The sequence below is a fragment of the Haplochromis burtoni genome, unplaced genomic scaffold (genome assembly GCF_018398535.1).
Source record: "Haplochromis burtoni strain Fernald_Lab_line unplaced genomic scaffold, NCSU_Asbu1 Contig_28, whole genome shotgun sequence".
In the NCBI taxonomy this organism is placed as follows: Eukaryota; Metazoa; Chordata; class Actinopteri; order Cichliformes; family Cichlidae; genus Haplochromis; species Haplochromis burtoni.
The window spans coordinates 2,878,135-2,896,287 of record NW_024582389.1 but is presented as its reverse complement, the minus strand read 5'-3'; the positions used below and the strand labels follow the sequence as shown (position 1 = coordinate 2,896,287).

The 18,153-nt window shown below is 38.6% G+C and overlaps 1 long non-coding RNA gene across 1 annotated transcript in view; it reads right to left on the bottom strand.

Moving 5' to 3' along the window:
- LOC106633096 overlaps positions 1-18,153 on the bottom strand; it is a 45,957-nt gene that overhangs the window by 24,005 nt on the left and 3,799 nt on the right. The window contains exon 2 of the long non-coding RNA XR_006054208.1: positions 5,969-6,156. This is a non-coding gene — a long non-coding RNA (uncharacterized LOC106633096). The remainder of the gene's footprint in view (positions 1-5,968; positions 6,157-18,153) is intronic.

Here is an 18,153-nt window from a genome sequence, read left to right as displayed (position 1 = left end):
ACTGAACTGAGTTTAAAGAGCTTTCTTTGACTTTATCTGAGCCTGATCGAGGGACTCGTACATTAGGATTACAGTGGAACAATTTCATTTAAAAAGGTGTTTTCCTTTTCCCTCTATCTGTTTTTGTCATCAGGTGTGGATACTGCAGGGCCATTTGACAGAGATGTTGAACAGGTTTCAAGCATGAAAGAGGATAAGAGCTCATTAAGAGCACAGACTAACTTTAACCAAGGTTTGGCTAATTCAGCTCTTTCTACAAAAGGCGATAGGATCAGGCACCTGGCTTTTGCTTAGACAGGCTTTGCATGTCTATGTAATCCAAAGAGACAGCATGGGCAGGACTCGGGCTTCTCGTTAGAATATCCCAGAACACAACAACATAATCGTGTCATTAGCCTCGGGCCATTCTGCCACATTGTTATTGCGGGTGGGAAACACTGGATTTGATTTCAGCAGACTTAGCTGACCTCTGCCTCACAGCCCACCAGAACAGGGGAACTACAGCATGCTGTCCTCCACTCTGGCACCAAGCCTAGCCAAACATTTTAACTTTCATAGACAAAAACAAAACGTTTCACCCTTCTTTCCCTCATTTCTTCCAGTTGTAAAATGTTTTTTTTATAAAGCTTTATGGAGACATGTTTCTACTGACTTTTTGTGCTGCTGCTGCAAACTTCGAGCAAAATTCACGCACCGTGATCCTGCGTTGATTATTTTGCTTTTTGTCTTTTTCTTTACTCCTTAATGTGTTATTCATCCTGTTCCGTGTGTCTCCAGGCACACTTCAGAAATGGATATAAAATAAACAGTCGTGTTTTCGCCCCATCACTAGCCCTTGACTGCATATACCTGTAACAATAAACAGCTGGGTTTCTTGGCTTGTTTATACTCATCTCTAAGCGTTTGAGGACAGAACCACAACAGGAACTAGACTGTGTATATGGATTTGCTAGGCAGACGCCCACTGTGAAGCGCAGGGTTGGTGGATGTTACTAGACCATGATAGAGCGGAGGCTGCTGGTAGGTAGTGTGCACTCTGTCTGGCAGGGCTGAGGTTTACCTTGGAGTGACACCAACCATCTGCATGCTATAAGGACTAAATTGCCAGCTTGATGTCCAGCACGCAAGAAAAAAAACTTTCTACATACATGAGGATGGTGTGTATTTGTGGGTGTAAGGGTGTAAAACAGAACCAGACAGAGACAAAGATGGAGAACAGCCAGCCAGTAATAGGTAAAAAGAAGCATTCAGTAGCAAGTGTGGAAGACTAAGGTAATTTCATTTTATTGCCTCATTTTCAATAAAGACGTGTCATCAAGATTTTATGTCAAGCACAATCACATAATTGGTTTGTTTTTTTAGGGACAACTTTTAACAGATGGCCAATATGCAGTCATATAAATGTGCACACGATCTTTAACTCTTTCGCTCTTACATGTATGTTTTTTCATGAGAAGATAGATATTTAAAATTATATTTGAAATATATAAATTTCAGAATAAAATCGTGAAAAAACTGTCCTGAATATTTGAGGTTTTTAGCCAGTTAATCCCCCAAACTGAGACCCCGCAGGGCCTATGCACAGTGTATTGTTTCTAGCTTGCCTATGTATCTTATTAGCCTGTTCTTATTAATCGTTTTTGTAAATGTAAAATAATATATTTAATATCATTAAAAAAAGAAGTGAAAAATGGAATAATGGATCAGGCAAATACACAACTTAATACTGAAGGTAGTGTCATGTGGAAAATTAAGTGCACTCTCTTTGCTCTCATAGGATTTAAGAAGGGTACGTTTACCAGCTGTTGCTGTTGCCGCTGGTTTATCAGCAAGTGTGAGCACATCTATAAAAGCAGATGTTTTGGCAATTTGCTAGTCTGGAGCATTCATGGGTGTGTTAAAAACAATGACACAATCCTCCCAGGGGTGGACAGCTGCAAATCTCCCACAGAATGGCAGAAAAAGAAAAGAATCAATGCAGTCAAAGTCCAGCGACCTGACAGAAACACCGTGATGGGACGTAAAGAGAGCTGTGCATAAAATAATGCTCACAATCTTGGATGGACGTACTTTCAGATAAATCTTATACTTTTTTACATTTTAACCTTTTATCTCCTAAAAGATAAATATTTTCCATATGACTAAAACTGATTCTCAAGTATGATTTCAGTAACTCACCTACACAAGGTACTTTGTTTAGCGTAAAGCAGCTGTGGCAGATGTTCTAGTTTTAATCTCCACATTTCCACTTTTTCTCAAAATGTTATTTTGACTTTATGAAAAGAAAACGTGCTGATAGAGATGGCTCTACAAAGCTACTGAACTGTGGGCTTCTACATGATTTTTCACAGGATTGCACAGAGTGAAAAGTTTATATGTAGTTATGTATGCATTTCTTTCTATTCATGCTGGAAGTGAGGAAAAAAAAACACAACCCTGCTGTTTTGTCTGAGGCACCACACAACACATTTTGTTAGTAGGCAGATAGTACTACACAAATACGTGCAATGTTAAATTGTAACTGTTTCATGTGCCTATGGGAACTGTATTTGAAACTGGAAGAATTGTTAGTAGGAACAGTTCAACAGCAGCTTGAGCTTCATCCCCACATCTACAGCCATGTTTTGTTTTGAGCCAAAAAGCTAAACTAAACAAGTCTTTCAATTAAAAGGTGACACTCAGGGACAGCTAATTTACTCTCTCTTTTTTTTTTTTTTACTTGCCGTTGCACATTTGTATTCACTTGTGCATTGACATTGTTTCTAGAAATGGGCCGGAGTGCTGAGACCTGCGACGGGGCAGCATTTTTCTCGCCACCTCCCTATGACTCAGAGTTCAATTTTGGGAAATGTATAAGACAAGATGTAAAAGGTCAGTTTCTCTGACAGTGGCATCACTGGCAGATGGGTTCCAAAAACTGTACATGGTGGGGGAAAAAAATCACCATCACCAAATCATCAAAACAAGAGCACAAGGTCTGTGAACTGGAGAACTGTGCACGAAAGCACAAGAGTCAGTCTGTAAGGAAACTGGGGGACTGGTATGCATACTGAGGGAGCTAATTAGAAAATTTAGCTAATTTACTCTCTGCAGCTTCCATGAAGTAAATCGAATGTTTTAGTGTTTTTCAGTTCACTGCTTTAAATTTAAGCCCAACTCAATTCGGTCTTTGTTGTTCTTAGTTAGAAGACTGTACGCTATCAGCTGAAACTCTAACTAAGCCACAGGCTGGTAAACTTAATGCAGCACTTACAAACTAAACAATCAGATGGTTTTCCTCGGAAGCCGTAGTCACAGTATGAGATTTTCTTCAGTGTTGATCGCTACTTTATTTCCTCTGGAACTGATCAAAGAACTTAGTTTTCCAGTTCGTTTGTGTTCTTGTGTAACACTTGAAGCTGCTGCCAAGTCATAATTATTATTTTAGTTTATTATAAATGCCCATGTTAGTTATTATGAATACAGTTAGTACATTTATTATGTTTAACATCTCACAGAAAGCAATTCATATTGAAACTAAAATTAACTTTCTCATCTCACTTAAGCTTAAAGGTTCTTTTTTACTCCTAACAGAAATAGTGACTTAATTTATACTGTGATATAGATCAGTATTGACTGAAAAAAATAGTTGTGATTAAGACTTTTTTTTTTTTTCCATTGCCCAGCTGTAATTTATGGCACTGGAATCATTGGAAAAATGGAGTTCCTCACTGGAAAATTCATATGAACCCTTCTCAAGTTGGAACACCAATTTGGAAAGCTGGCAAAAAGTTTTGTACATAACTTGCAGGATATTCGGTATGCAACATAAACAGAATAGTAGCACAGAAAAGAAACATGTCAGAGTAATACACTTTTGATTCATGCTGGAAATTTGCTTCTTTCAGATTTTTGCTAACATTTTAAACATTTTTTGCCGTCTCTGCTGAGTGGACACACTAGATTACTTAGATAAGTTTTTTACCGGCAGTAATCTGGTAACAAGCCAGTCAAAGCAATATTCATTTTGTATGTCCTGGAAACAGCTATCAATGTGTCATTTAAATCCTCTGAGCTATAAAACAACACATCATCTTTTCAGCATCAATCTTTCCCACGTTCCGAATTAAAAGGACATGAATGCAGTGAAGTCGGAAGAACAACCTCCCAACTGAGGAAGTGGGACCATCCACGGACCTTCAATTCACACTTAGGGTAACCTTGAGAATTGGCAGTTTGTGCTATAAAGTGTCTTGCTGTAGCAACTTCACTAAATCTAGTTGGGATTATGGGTTGGCCCACACACAATCATAATGGTTTGCTCAGATATGCAGAGAAAGTTTCATAAATAATATTCCCAGCGTCTCAAGACACAACATGCCGGACAGGCGTCTTTAATTCAACTGACAGGAAAATTAAAAGCCTTCATTACCCTAAAGTCATCTAGGGGAAACAAACTTTAACAGCTCAGATCAGCACACTATGAATGCGATGGTCTGAGCCGAGCCAATCCCCAGCCAGCTCTGGGCTTCTGATTCGTTTTCCAGAAGGATGTGGGACTCGCTAGTGTGGCAGCTGCTTAAAATAAAGTGACAATTTTTAATGGGGTTTCAAACCTCAGCGAGTCACTGCATCCTGCCAAGCCCCCAGAGATGGCAAACGTCCAAACCCTGCTTTTATCAGACAGGACACGGAGGAGTGAGCTTGTTCTCTCAGCTCAGTTCCATAAGGAGGCCCAAATGCAGTCAACCGTTTACTACTATTTTGTGGAAGTGCCTTTCCCATCAGCAGGGGCTTTTTATATGTGCCATACGTGCACACACGACTAACGGGCTCTAAGCTGGGCTTTGAGGTGAACGCTCGCCTAACAATCAATGGCATCAGAAAATCCTGTTAAGTTCAGTTAAACCTCTGGTCAGTTTGTGGGGTCTGAGTGAAGCTATTTTCATGGTAATGATAAAAACCTGATGAAAAACAGGTTTTCACTCAAATTGTGGCTTGAGTGTAATATGCACCGTATTGCCTGATCTCTTTTGACTCTCTCTGTTACAGTCAGTTGAGTCTACGCTCTGATCAGGGCCAGCTGAAAGAGGTGTTCAGTCACACACAGCGAGAAAGAGACACGAAGCCTGAGACTAACAGGAAATGCAATTACTGTCTGTCTGAACGCAGCTTTCCTCAACAGTATGACCAATTTCACAGTAATTTTAGTGAGTCAACAAGTCGTAAGTAATTATTATAGGCACCTTCGTGTTTTCACACGGCGCACAGCTCCCCTTTGTGGTTTTATCCCTTGGCCATTTGATCCTTCTAATCATCTACATGCTATTTAAATTGTACACAGGAGCAGCAGGCCCCTACAAATCCCTAGAGGCGGCCCACCACCTCTGTGTTTATGGAATACTGTCATTTAAACACTGTGTCAACAGGTATCAAGTTCCTGCTTTGGTTTCTTTCCTGTTTTAGGGCTGGTAGTGTACAGTAACAGTGGACACTTCGCTGACAGTGTGCTGTCAGAGCCTCGGGTGGTCACTAGATACGTTACGCTGCTGATCACTATGAAACTGCACTTTCCAAGTTGTGTCTGACAGGTTAATGTTTGACTTTTGAGGTGAGGGAAATGCTGCAAATAACTGCTTCGAAAAGAATGGCTGGAGGGCAGATATCTCAACTCTAAAGTGGCGCCTGCCCCATCGCTTGATCAAACAGTCATCCAGGGAAGGTGAAATAAGATCTTGGATCAGTGACATCAGAAATCTGACAACTGCAGCGGTGTGATGCTCTCAAACTTTCCACGTTCACTTCCCACACTCCGCAGATTCATTACTTCAAGTCCTATATTGTTTTCACTGAGGCTAGTGAGAGCCAGTAAGGCATGTAATGGCAAGCTGCAAGTGCAGTTGGTTGGAAATTACAATAATTGGGACCGAACATATACACCTTCAAAGAAGTTCAGTCACAGTCAAACAGCCAGCTCATGTTCCCCTACCTGCATGCTGGCCAGGTTGCTGCTATAGCAGTTGTTGATGTTACTCGCCTGTCTCTCAATTAACTCTTTTGCCACACGAATGCACCATCTTGGATTCTGCACCCTCAGTGAGTTTGGCCTAACGGCATATGAGCGTATGTTATCCACCTGCTGCAATATCTTGCTAGAGGGGCTCTCCGAATCATCTTCTGGAAAGCAGAAAAAATACAACCCTTAAAAAATAAAATACTTCAATACAAGCAGCATGATCCAAAATTTTAATTTCCATGTGAACTTTGCAAAACTTGAACCTCTTTGAGACACAGTTTGTAAACAGAAGCAATTACAGTACAGAGGTGGGTTAACCAACATCTCAAAATAACCATCAAAGCAACAGAAATATAAATTTAACAGATTTGTTAGCTCGGCTTTAAATGCCAGTTTAAAAAGTGACAAAGTGACAGGCTCTGTATACAGCTAGCTGTATCCAAAGCTTCATTACATCTCTGGGAAGAACCATGAGACTAGATCAAGCAATGAAAAGGGATGATTTCAAAAAGAATATGACATCTTTAGTGATCCCAATTGCAATCTTCAGATACCTCTCAGCCATGACTGCTGAATAAAAGCCCTGAGAGATGAAACACACCACACCATGAAACACGACTTTGTATGCAAACAGCCAGTGAATGAGTTGGTGGATTATCCAAACAAATATTTTAGGGAATTCCCCATCATATCCCCACCATAAATCCACAAATTCAACCTACTACTTTGCTTACAGTGCTGTTGAACTAGACCCAGAAAGACACATGCAGGGTTATTTGACTGACAATTTTAGTTTGTTGTCATCTATACTCTCAACTCTAAAAATATTTCTTCAAGCTCACCTTAACTTTGAGGTTATGACGGTGAATTTTATGCCATAAAATCAGCATGTTAGCATTGTCACTGCATGTTCATGTTAACATTAGAAGTTAGCACTACAGCACAGGGCTAGGAACTGTGCTGTAGTGCTAACTTCTAATGTATTTTTGTGGATTGTTGCATGTATTGCACAACACCAAATTATACACTAAATCCTGCAACCTATAAGACTCAATAATCTTAACACATATGAAGACTAACAAGAGCTCATAGTGCCTCTCCAGTCGTATGATTCATCAGAGAGCTCTGCACGAGAAGCTCTTCCATTCACACACATGTGGTGACTTTCACTGGACATGAAAAACCTCCTGGCTTATCATTCCCAGGGTGTCAAAACGGTCACTGGACTCTCAAAGATGTGCACAAGGTGTTCCCTTTGGCTTCTGGGCTGTGGCATTATTTGACACTGAAAGCAAACAGGCTTGTTTGGAAGAGTGACAAAGTATACACGAGGAAGATTTAGCGGCAGCGGCTGCCTAAATTACAAGAATGTCAACCAGAAGGTCACAGATCGCGTGCCACTTGGGAGCACTTAATTGTGCTTTGTTTTCACTCTCTGTTTGCTTAAGTTTAAGCACCACAACTGCCTGTAAAGGTTTACAAAAAGATCAGGATTTGGTTTAAAGTGCAGATTTTCGTGTTAAAAGAATTACCCTCAAGCATATCCACTGCATTCAAACATCACATCAAGGGGTCCTGAATCATCACATATACATGTAGCAAGTTTGTAGCAAGACTGAACATACTCCTGCTGCGATCAGTGACTCAAGGCACAAATGTCAAAGAACACCTTGTGTGTATCTGCGTGACGCCAGCAGGTTTGACAAAATGTCAGTATTTGACTCCCTGGGAATGAAGACAGACGTCCATGTACACTGACACTGCACAAGTGATTGCTGTGAGTTCAGCCTGTCTGCGCATACCTCTGTCAGAGCCAAAATGATTAAACAAATACCCCCTTTGTGCACAGCAGCCTTGATTAGGCTGAGTTTCATGTACCTCTCTGAAAAAGAAATACAGGAAAGTGCCGTTGGTGGTGCCAGAATTTACTTGCCCTGTTCAAACACCGTTCCCATCAAAGTTGTTTTAACTCTCTCACATGGAAACTACATTTATCATGCTTCTCCTGAACATTTGGAGAACCAGTATGATTATCTGACTGAAAGATAAATATTGAAACTTTATCTGCATTAGTGGTCACAAAATGCTGGCATCAATAACTTTGAGCAGGAGATTGTTTTAACTGCAATGACACGAGTGGAAATAGGATTGTTGTGGTGCGCTTAATGGAGTGCGGGATCTTCTACCAGCCCAACATTAGTGATGACGCAGAGAAGAACTACACAATATTTTGAAATATTTTGAAAAGGGAGAATCACCGTCGGTTGCTCGATGCGTTTAAAATAACCATTATTATTATTATTTATGCCATTTAAAAACTAAAATAACTGTGGTTCAAAATAACACCCAGTCAATAAGAGGTTTTTCGTAATATTTACCTTAGGTGCAGAGTAATGTGTCTGAAAGCTCACATCTAAACCGGGTATTTAAATTCTGTTTACTACAGGACAAAAGTATTACAAAAAACTCACACAAAAGAAAAGTGTTGAGATAAGCAATCCTGCCCTCTAGTGGTGACAATCTAAATTGCACTGTTGAGTGTTTCTCATCCTAAAACAGTCACTGATTACTTAGGCTATGTTCACACTGCAGGTCTTGATGCTCAATTCTGATTTTTTGATCAAATCCGATTTCTTTGTCTGCTCGTTCACACTCCAAATAAAATGTGACAGCAAACGCGCTCTAGTGTGAACCCTCAAAGCGGCCCACATGTGCAAAAGAAGACGTCACACACAACGCGTTCTGTTTAGACCCAGAGCAAACAGTATTGTTTGACTGATGGCCCTTAATATAAAGACTCGTTTCGGACTTTAAGTTTTCCCAATTTTGCTTTAAGTTATAAAGTTATTTTGTTATTTACATTTGGCCTAATAATGATCCTTATTGCTGTTTAGAGAGGAGCGGTGCTTCAAAGGATAGTTGCAGATTTCTGTCAGAAATCACACTGTCATACCATGATCGGATATGGGTCGCATAGGGTCAAAAAAGTTGGATTTGATGCGCTTTCGCCTGCAGTGTGAATGTAGCCGAAGTCAAAAAAAACTTAAATGGTGCATGTTTTGGTTATTGATTAATCCCGGGGTCAAACTGTCTGCTTCCAGCTTTTCAGTTATTTAGTGAATTTATTTATTATTCATGACAATAAAGAAAATATATTTTAGTTTGGGGCTTAAGAAAATAATACATTTAAAGTTGTCACCTTGAGTATTTTTGCATGTAACGCCTAAGTAAGGATTGAGGAAATAATAAAGAAAAACGGTTAATCAAAATAATACAGATAAATTAATATTGATAATTATTGCTGTCTTGCTGAATTTCTCTAAAACGTGTTATAATTATATTAATACAGAAACAAACCCAAAATATTTTTCTTCTTATAGTTGTAAAGTTAAAAAAAAAAAAAAAAGGTAGATAGCCTTTTATTGCCCTTTAATTCTTTAAAATAACCCACTATTATAAGTTTTCTAAGAGTCCAGAAAATCGGAGCTCATCTTTCTCATTATATCTCAAAAAGCTTATCGTCTCGCACTAATAATGATCTCGTGTAGGTTATATTATTCAGACATCCTTCTAAGGAGCTGTTCGTCCCTGACACACTCAGACTTTGTCTTCCTTGAGCTTTCGGTCTCCGTGTGAGATGACACTGAATAATAAATGATCCATCTTTAGGATTCTTTTCATTTAATATTCTTAGAATGACTTTTCCTCCACACAGCTACTGAATACATTACACTCAAATCCCTTAAAGAAAAAAAAATGCATTATTGAACTGAGGTGTTGTTCTTCCGCTGCTCTAGAAGTTTCAGTAGACACAAACAGGCACCACTGCTCTTATCAAGGCGCTGTAGCAAACAAAACACGGCCTTACATGTATCATTCACGAGAAATGCTTGTAAGGGCAGATTTTATTGCTCTACCTGCCAGTTGACAAGCCTGCAAAAGGTTGTCTTATGGTCTTTTTTTAAATAACTGGATACATGCAAATAATACATAAAGACCTATATTCCATTTAAAAAGGTTAAAATGTCCACTCTGCTGGGGGAAAAATGGTGACAAACAAAATAAAAAAGTTTAAAAACTACAGTTTTAACCGTTTTAAATTGCTGCAAATTCCTCCATCAGTCCTTCACCCAACAAAGCCCCAGGTTTGACCTCCTCCCTGCAAGCTTTGTGATGATGTTTACATGTGAGTCTTGTGTTCAGCTCCTGCTCTGCCACATGTCTGACCCATGTACCTGTTAGGGATGCATCAGTTATGAAATTATGATATCTGATGGTATTGGGCCAGTCTTTTGATTCAGTTTTACAGGAAAGTATTTGTTTTTGAAGTCTTCATCACACAAAAAGCTCTCTTTTTTTAAAATAAAACTCAAAAAAGGTACATTAAACTGTGTATCACTGAAACTGTCCACTTAACAGCTGTCTTGATGATAACTGGATAAGCCACAGAAGATCATTGCTGAAAAGGGTTGCTGTTCACGGAGGGCTGCCGGTAAGCATAAGAATGGAAAGTTGACTAGAAGAGTGGTGGAAAAGGTGAATGCAACATAGGTGACAACACCACCTTCTTTATGGAGATACAGATTTCCTTTAGCAGCAGGACTTAACATCGGCTCACACAGTGGAAACTACTGTGCTTGTTAGGCCCTTCAACTCAGCTGACCTGAGCCCACACTCCATGGGGTCAAGAGGAAAATGAGAAACAACACAGCAACCTGGGCTTCAGTAACACCTCAGCAGTGCCACAAGATGAACATAACTATGCCATGCCACGCTGAGGCAGTAATTCATAGTAAAGGAACCCCAAATACTGAGTATATAAATGATTGTATCTTTCAGAAGTTGGATATTTGTGCGTTGTAAATCCTTTGTTGATTGCTCTTATAAAATATTCTAATAATTTGAGGTATTTCAGATTTTCATCAACTATAAACCACAATCATCAAACTTCAAAAGGAAATGTGAAGACTTTACTTGTAATATACACAGAGTATATCAAAGTGTACCTTTTTTTAAATTTTAAATTCCAAAAAGTATCAATAAATAAATAAATAAAAACTTTTTTGCAATATTTCTTTTACTTTCACTGGTACATGCGCAGGAGAGCACATCCCTGCAGCCCAGAGTGGTGAACCATCAGAGATAGACGCAGAGTCAATCATACCTCATCTGGTCTTTCATAATTGATCTTCCATCTATTAATTTAATATAATCTAACAGTAAGAATACACAAGAAAGTAATGAGTAGTCTACATGTCATTACTTTGCTTCATGTTACTGATCGCTCTTCTTACAGCAAAAGACTGCCAGAGCTGGCTGCTCCACACCCAGTCTAATATTACTTCATCTTGTTTCTCCCCTCTCTACTTTATTAAAAATGCTTGATTACCATCAAGGTTATGGACCATCACACAGTACTCTAGAATACCTGCGTAATTTTTTACATGATAAGAGCTACATATCAGCCTCCAATGACGATTTAGTAAATAGGGAGCCACTTCAACCTCCTCCAACAAACCACAAGGCTTATGTGCTACAGATGGAAAGAAGAAATTTGATTCACCACTTGAGGAGAAAAAAAAATAAAATAAAATCACAGGTACAACCAGGCTACAAAGATGAGGAGGACAGAGCAGCAGATGCTGATGTGTGACCCAAAAGTAAACAAATGACTCCACTGAGCTTTGCAGGAGCACTCACTAGATAAACTCCATAACTACTGATGCAGTTACATCGTTAAAAAGATTAACCCAAGACACCACAGCCCAGATAGAGTTGTAAGATTAAGTTACTTTTGTTAAACCAGTTTTAAACAGTTATGTTTTACTTTCACTTGTTGTGTCACTGGATATGCTGCACGATAATCATGCCAACATACTTTTAATTAGCTAATCTGTCATCAGTGACAGTAGCTTACTGAAAAAGAAGAATGGAAATGGCCAAATATAATCTTAAGACTAGATCATCCACCCCTAATAACTTTTCACACCGGTGAAATATATAGACTTATATGACATATATGTCTACATCACCAAGATATAGACATATCTTTCTTCCGTTTATACTGCAGCGTCTTTTTGGAAATAGGGTAAATTATTGAAGTATAAGCTAAAATTGTGGAAGGGGGGAGAAGATTAATCTTCATGGAGTTAGATTTTTAACTTTGCTTGCAATGTCTTCCTCAACAGCTAGGGGGCTCTGGCTATTAAGAATGATCTTTCCATTCCTATTACACAGAATAACTGATTTATTATTTTATTTACGCAGTGTTGTCATAGTAACTGATATTGATCATTCAGTATGGAATAGCAGTGAGCTAAGGCCAGTCTCTTAGTAGTCAGTGGGTGTATTTTTAAGAAAACAAAACCACCATATAATGTTAATTCTGTGCACCTTAAAACTGAAGTACAGTTAATTAATATCGTTTGTCCTCCAATCACAGATGCCCAAAGTACCACACTGCACTTTGTTTCTACTCTTTAGGGGCAGCTATAGACCGACTGGTGTGAGCAGAGCCGTCTTTTTCACTACATCTGTGGATGGAAAACGTTTGTCTGTGCTTGTGATAATGACTGCCTGTCTTCATGTAATATACTATAACAACTGCACAGTCCTCACACTTGGGATAATTCAAAATAAATTGAATTAAAGGAAATTAAATTAATAAAATTAAATATAATTCTCAAACTTTCCACAGCAGAAATTACAAACTAAACTCATCATACTTTCTGTTTTATATAACCCACATATCTGGACACATAACCTGGTACATAGTTTGAACACACGGGGCTCCAACATTAATCCCACAGATTCCTTATTCAGCACAAAAAGAAATCAATACATGATTGATATAACAAATTGTTTACACAAAAGGTTTATGTAGTTAATCAACTACTACTGAAAACCAGTATGAACCTGGAGATAACAAGGCAGAACTCTGAGACACCGGGCTCAGTATGACTAAGTAATCCTATAAGCCTGGTTCAAGTATCAAGCAATTAGCATTTAGATAGGAAAAATATTGATATTCAGTATACATCTGACATTCTTATACCACTCACAGTAATTATGACATTTTGTAGTACATGTAGATAATGATATGAGTCAAACGTTGGTGGGGACAATGAAGCTATAAAAAAAAAAAAATCTTGACATTATGTGGTTCTCTGTGCTAATGAAAACTTCCTTCCTTCACCGCCATAATAGTAATGGGTTTATTATTGTCCCGGATCATTTGCAAGCTTTTAAAAGCAGACACACAGTAACTATCTAAATGTGCTCCCACTTTATCAAGAAAAGGCTCTATTATGTTATTTCCTTTATTTGTGGAGAAAAGGAGCTCTGTGAGGCAGCACTTAGTCAAGCAGTGCTCGACATAATTTAGTATAAGCATGCTAAGACACAGTGCAATGGTACAAGAGCCAAATGCAGTTACATTTACCTATTTGTCACATTTAGAAATACTATATGAAACACCCTGAACTCCTTTTCTTTTAATTGTTAATATATAACTTATCATCTGTGAAGGGCGGCTGTGTGGCAGACAGGATGTGGTCCCGAATGCAGAATGTAGAAGAAAACTAAAAAAAAAAGTAACTTTAATGATGGGTTCTTTCACAAAACGCAACCAGTAGCAGGACAGGAGAAAATAATCCAAAAAGTAGGACTCTTCCAGAACAAGAAAACACAACCATGAGAGAGTATTTAACAGAGGACAAGACAGTGAGAGGACAGCTGAAACTAATCACAGATGGTGAGACAAGGGAAGTAGAACTAAATAAAGGACTATCAAAATAAAACTGTAAATAACTAAAACTGAGACCAGGACTCAAACACAAGAACTTGACACAGACACAGAAAGCCAGCAAACACAAAAAAGAAGGAACAGAAAAGAAAGACATCATCAACTAAAGCAGTAGAGGAACTACTGCACAAGGAAAGAAAAACTGATATCATAAAAAGAAGCTTAAGGAGCTCAAGCATAAATCCCATCTGAAAACCGGAAGGAAGTCACAAACCTACAAAGCACATAATGAACTTAAAGATCTTTAGAACAGAGGCAGAGATAGTAAAGGCAGAGAAACTTGCATCAAGGAGAAGGAAAACAAACAAGACATCTAAACACTAGGAAACAGCAGAAAGCTAAACATCAACAATCCAGAATGCAGAGCCATATCACAAAAAGTGCAAAACTAGAGAAAACATCCCAAAAACTCAAAACCCTGGGATCTAGACCCGGGTACCGTGACATCATCAGGCTTTGACTGTAACTTTATAAGAAATGAATTGGCAACAGATTAGCTGGATCTGTGTTACATGGAACAAATATGTCTCTGATAGCAGAGTAACTTAAACTTTACTGTGCTATAAGCATTACACCTTTATAATATGTGAGAAACTTCTGTTTGTGACCAACTTGTGGTATTTGTTATTTGTATTTATTGGGGTATATTTTTTGTATCTGTGGCACCTTTCTGTGTGGTGAACATGCATTAATTGCTGCTTTTTATTTTTTTACTGCAGCCTATTTGATTTAGATAAACACAGGTGTTAGCACTCACATCAATTAACACACATGTTTGAGCAAGGAACACATAAGCTTCAGGCCCCTGAGTTTCAGTCCACCCTGGACAATTTGCTGCTTTTTCTTCCGTCTTGTGCTCTTCGTGTCTGCTCTGTATCACGTGGTCAAAATAAAGGCTGGGAAAATTAAGCTGCAGTCCACTCCTAATAACTCTGTCTTCTATAATCAGGGATTAAAGTGGGATGTGACAGGTGGGGAAGCTTTAAGATCAGGTGTAGCAGTGTAGCGTGGGGAAAACAATTACTTACAAAATACATCACGTAACAGCTTGTTTTGTGAGCCTGTACATTCAGATTCTTCTTCACATACAGGCTGTGATCAGGTGACGTGTGCTGATTTAGCTGACAAGATCTAAGCAGATTTTTCACAAGTTATATGGCTGATTTTCAACTCACTGGCAATATAACGTAAGGTTAAAATGCAGAATTTGGTGAGTGAATTAAATCATCACCACTGACCATGAGCAACACTGCCTGCTGTGCACCAATCCAGCATAGTCCATCACTGAAAATCTCACCAAAATACTGTAAACTAACCAGTTTAAACAGCGTGGCATTTTCGCACACACGCATTTGAATAACACAAGTACAGTATATTACAGGATTTTGCAAGAGATTTTACAAAAGCACACATATAGCTCCAAAATCTGATGTCTAGTGCAGCAGTCCCCAACCCCCGGGCCACAGACCGGAGTCGTTTGGTACTGGGCCACAAGAGTTGAAGCTCGGGTGGGAAATTTATGGTTTTGAATCAGTTTTTATCTTTTTTTTATTTTTTTATTGTTAACTTAGTTTCCCTGGGTCTTTTCCTGTGTGTTATGAATAAATCTTCTTTTTTTGGTACTGGTTTTATTTTGTTGTATTTATTCGTGACACCCTAAAGGCTGGTCCCTGAAAATATTGTTGGACATAAACCGGTCTGTGGCGCAAAAAAGGTTGGGGACCGCTGCTCTAGTGTTTCCGCCTTCTTACATTTTGTATGGAAACTGTTTGTCACAAGACGTCTCGGCTACCCTAATTTGTACATCTGTTCTTATTTGTTAAATTTGAGATTTTTGAGAAAGTTTTTTAAAAAACAAAAACATTACTCCGGTTGAGCTTGCTCCCCTTCTCTATCTCTGGCTAAATCAGGGGTGGCCAACTCCAGGCCTCGAGGGCCGGTGTCCTGCAGGTTTTAGACATCACCCTTGGTCAACACACCTGAATCAAATGAGTAGTTCATTACCAGGCATCTGGAGAACTGCAAGAAATGTTGAGGAGGTAATTTAGCCATTTAAATCAGCTGTGATGGATCAAGGACATGTTTAAAACCTGCAGAACACCGGGTCTAGAGGCCTGGAGTTGACCACCCCTGGGCTATACGGTAATAACCAATGTTCCCTCTAAACTGCCCGCGCACTGCTGGCACGGTCTCTGCGCACAGAAAATCTGCGTTGCGCACAAAAAAAAATCTAACCAGAATTAAAATTAAAATAAAAACTTTAACAATTCTGTTTTGCAGTGTTAGTCAGTAAGTGACTGGCTGGTCCCATATGGGATTAGAACGATGCCACCTTATCCTATAGTCCAGCCAATAATGTGATTCACATTCAAATATATGCAGCTAATCAAAGTCTTTGACAGGCTATGACAGCGTCCTTATGTGCCGACACCGGTGTTTTAGCAAAGCGGCGTGGCTGATGTGGAGTGAAGCCACGTTAATGACAACGTGTACAACCATTGGAGATGTGAGCAGGACAGACGGAACAACTGACGGGAAAAATGTGGACTTTATACCAGTTTTTAAATTGTGTTGATCGGCCACGTAAAACCAGAGTTATGATAAAAATATCTGCAATGTTTGGTTTTCTTCCTGAATACTGTCATTGTTTATATTTACTGCGGGAAGAAACGGTAAAAACAGCGTTTTATAAGGAAAACGCTCGAAAGCCTGTGAGCAAAAACACCCCCTCACCAGCCTTTCCTATTGGTGGAAAAATGTACCATGTCGACCAATCAAAAAATGATATGGCAACATGGCATTTAGTTGTTTAGAAAGGGGGAAGTTTTAGGAGTGACGGTGGTGTTCTGAGATGTGAGAGATTTTCGACCTTTAGCATGTTTGTAGTTTAAAGTTAGTGTGTTGTCTTGTGTAGTTAGTGTGTAGTGTAGTCAATAGTTTTGTTGTGTGTCAGAACAATGAGGCGACTGCTGAATGTTACAAGTGTTACAGCAGTGATACATCTCCTGCTGTCAGGCCTGCTGGTATCAGGCTGTTGTTCTCCTTCATCTCATAGTGGACAGAAATTATTTTTGGAGTGGCACAAATAATTTGTGTGGCATCAGATTTGATGCAGAACAGCTGATTGTTCTGTAAATAGTTTGAAATGTTTTTGTTTTTTTTGTTTTTTTTAAACGCCTTGGCTGCATTTTTAGGGAAACAGCTGCAAAAAACTAACTGAGTAACTTTTTTGAAGAAGTAACTATATAATTAATTGCCCAACATTGGTCATTATATATTGTATTTTGCAGACAGAGTTACAGACTCTCTCCCAGACCACAGACTCATAATACAAGTCAGAGCTTTATAAAAATAAAAAAAGAAAGTTGTCTTTCAAGTCGCTCAAGTTATTTTTACTTCCAATAGTGTTAACATACTGCGCAGGTCATGAACAAGACTTTTTTAATTTCCATTGTAAGTGGGCTAAAGCAGTTAATTAAAAGTAGTCTAACATAAACGTAAATGCTGTAATTTGATTATTTTAATAAACCATGTGACTTGGATGGATTCGATGCTGGCGTGACCGCAGTGCACACGTCTGCTTTTGCTCACAGAGGTCCAAGGGACCGCTCAGGGAGTTTGTGTGTTCGCTCAGACACATGAAAAATTAGAGGGATCATTGGTAATAACCACAATCAAAACTTTGCATTTGCACCATGATGGTGTAAGCTGGCCGTAAGATTACATTAATTACATTACATTAATCAATACAGTGCAAGTATCTCCATTCTGTCACTGGAAGCAATCCAAGGCTCCAACACATGATAATTAACTCATTTTTCAATAATGTGCAATTATTTTCTTATCAGATTTAAACTGCTCATTAATTAAAGCTGCTAGAATGCCATCCCAGCACACTTTAACCCCTGAATATAATAAATCAACAGACCATAATATAAAAAAATAAATATGCTTTTGTCTATTTTTAAAAGCTTAAAAAAAGAAGCCAACTGGATTTCTACGAGTTTGTAAATTCATTTCTCCTCTCATTCAAGAGGCTTGTTCAGATATCCTTTTAACACAATACTTTACCCATACTAATTTAATCTCATAATAGAAACCCAGTTTCACAAGACTATAACTGCTTTTAACACATTAATAGAAAAAGCCCTATTCCATGTGGATGAAATAAAAAAATTTCCACCGACTTTTTTCCACCGAATGTGCAAGATTTTCTCCTCTGTAGTCAAGCAGTTCTACAAACTTAAATCAGTGTTTTAATGCCCAAAACAAAGCGCTGCATATGACCATATAGTAGGGCTGCTCGATTATGGCAAAAATGATAATCACGATTATTTTCACTGAAATTGAGATC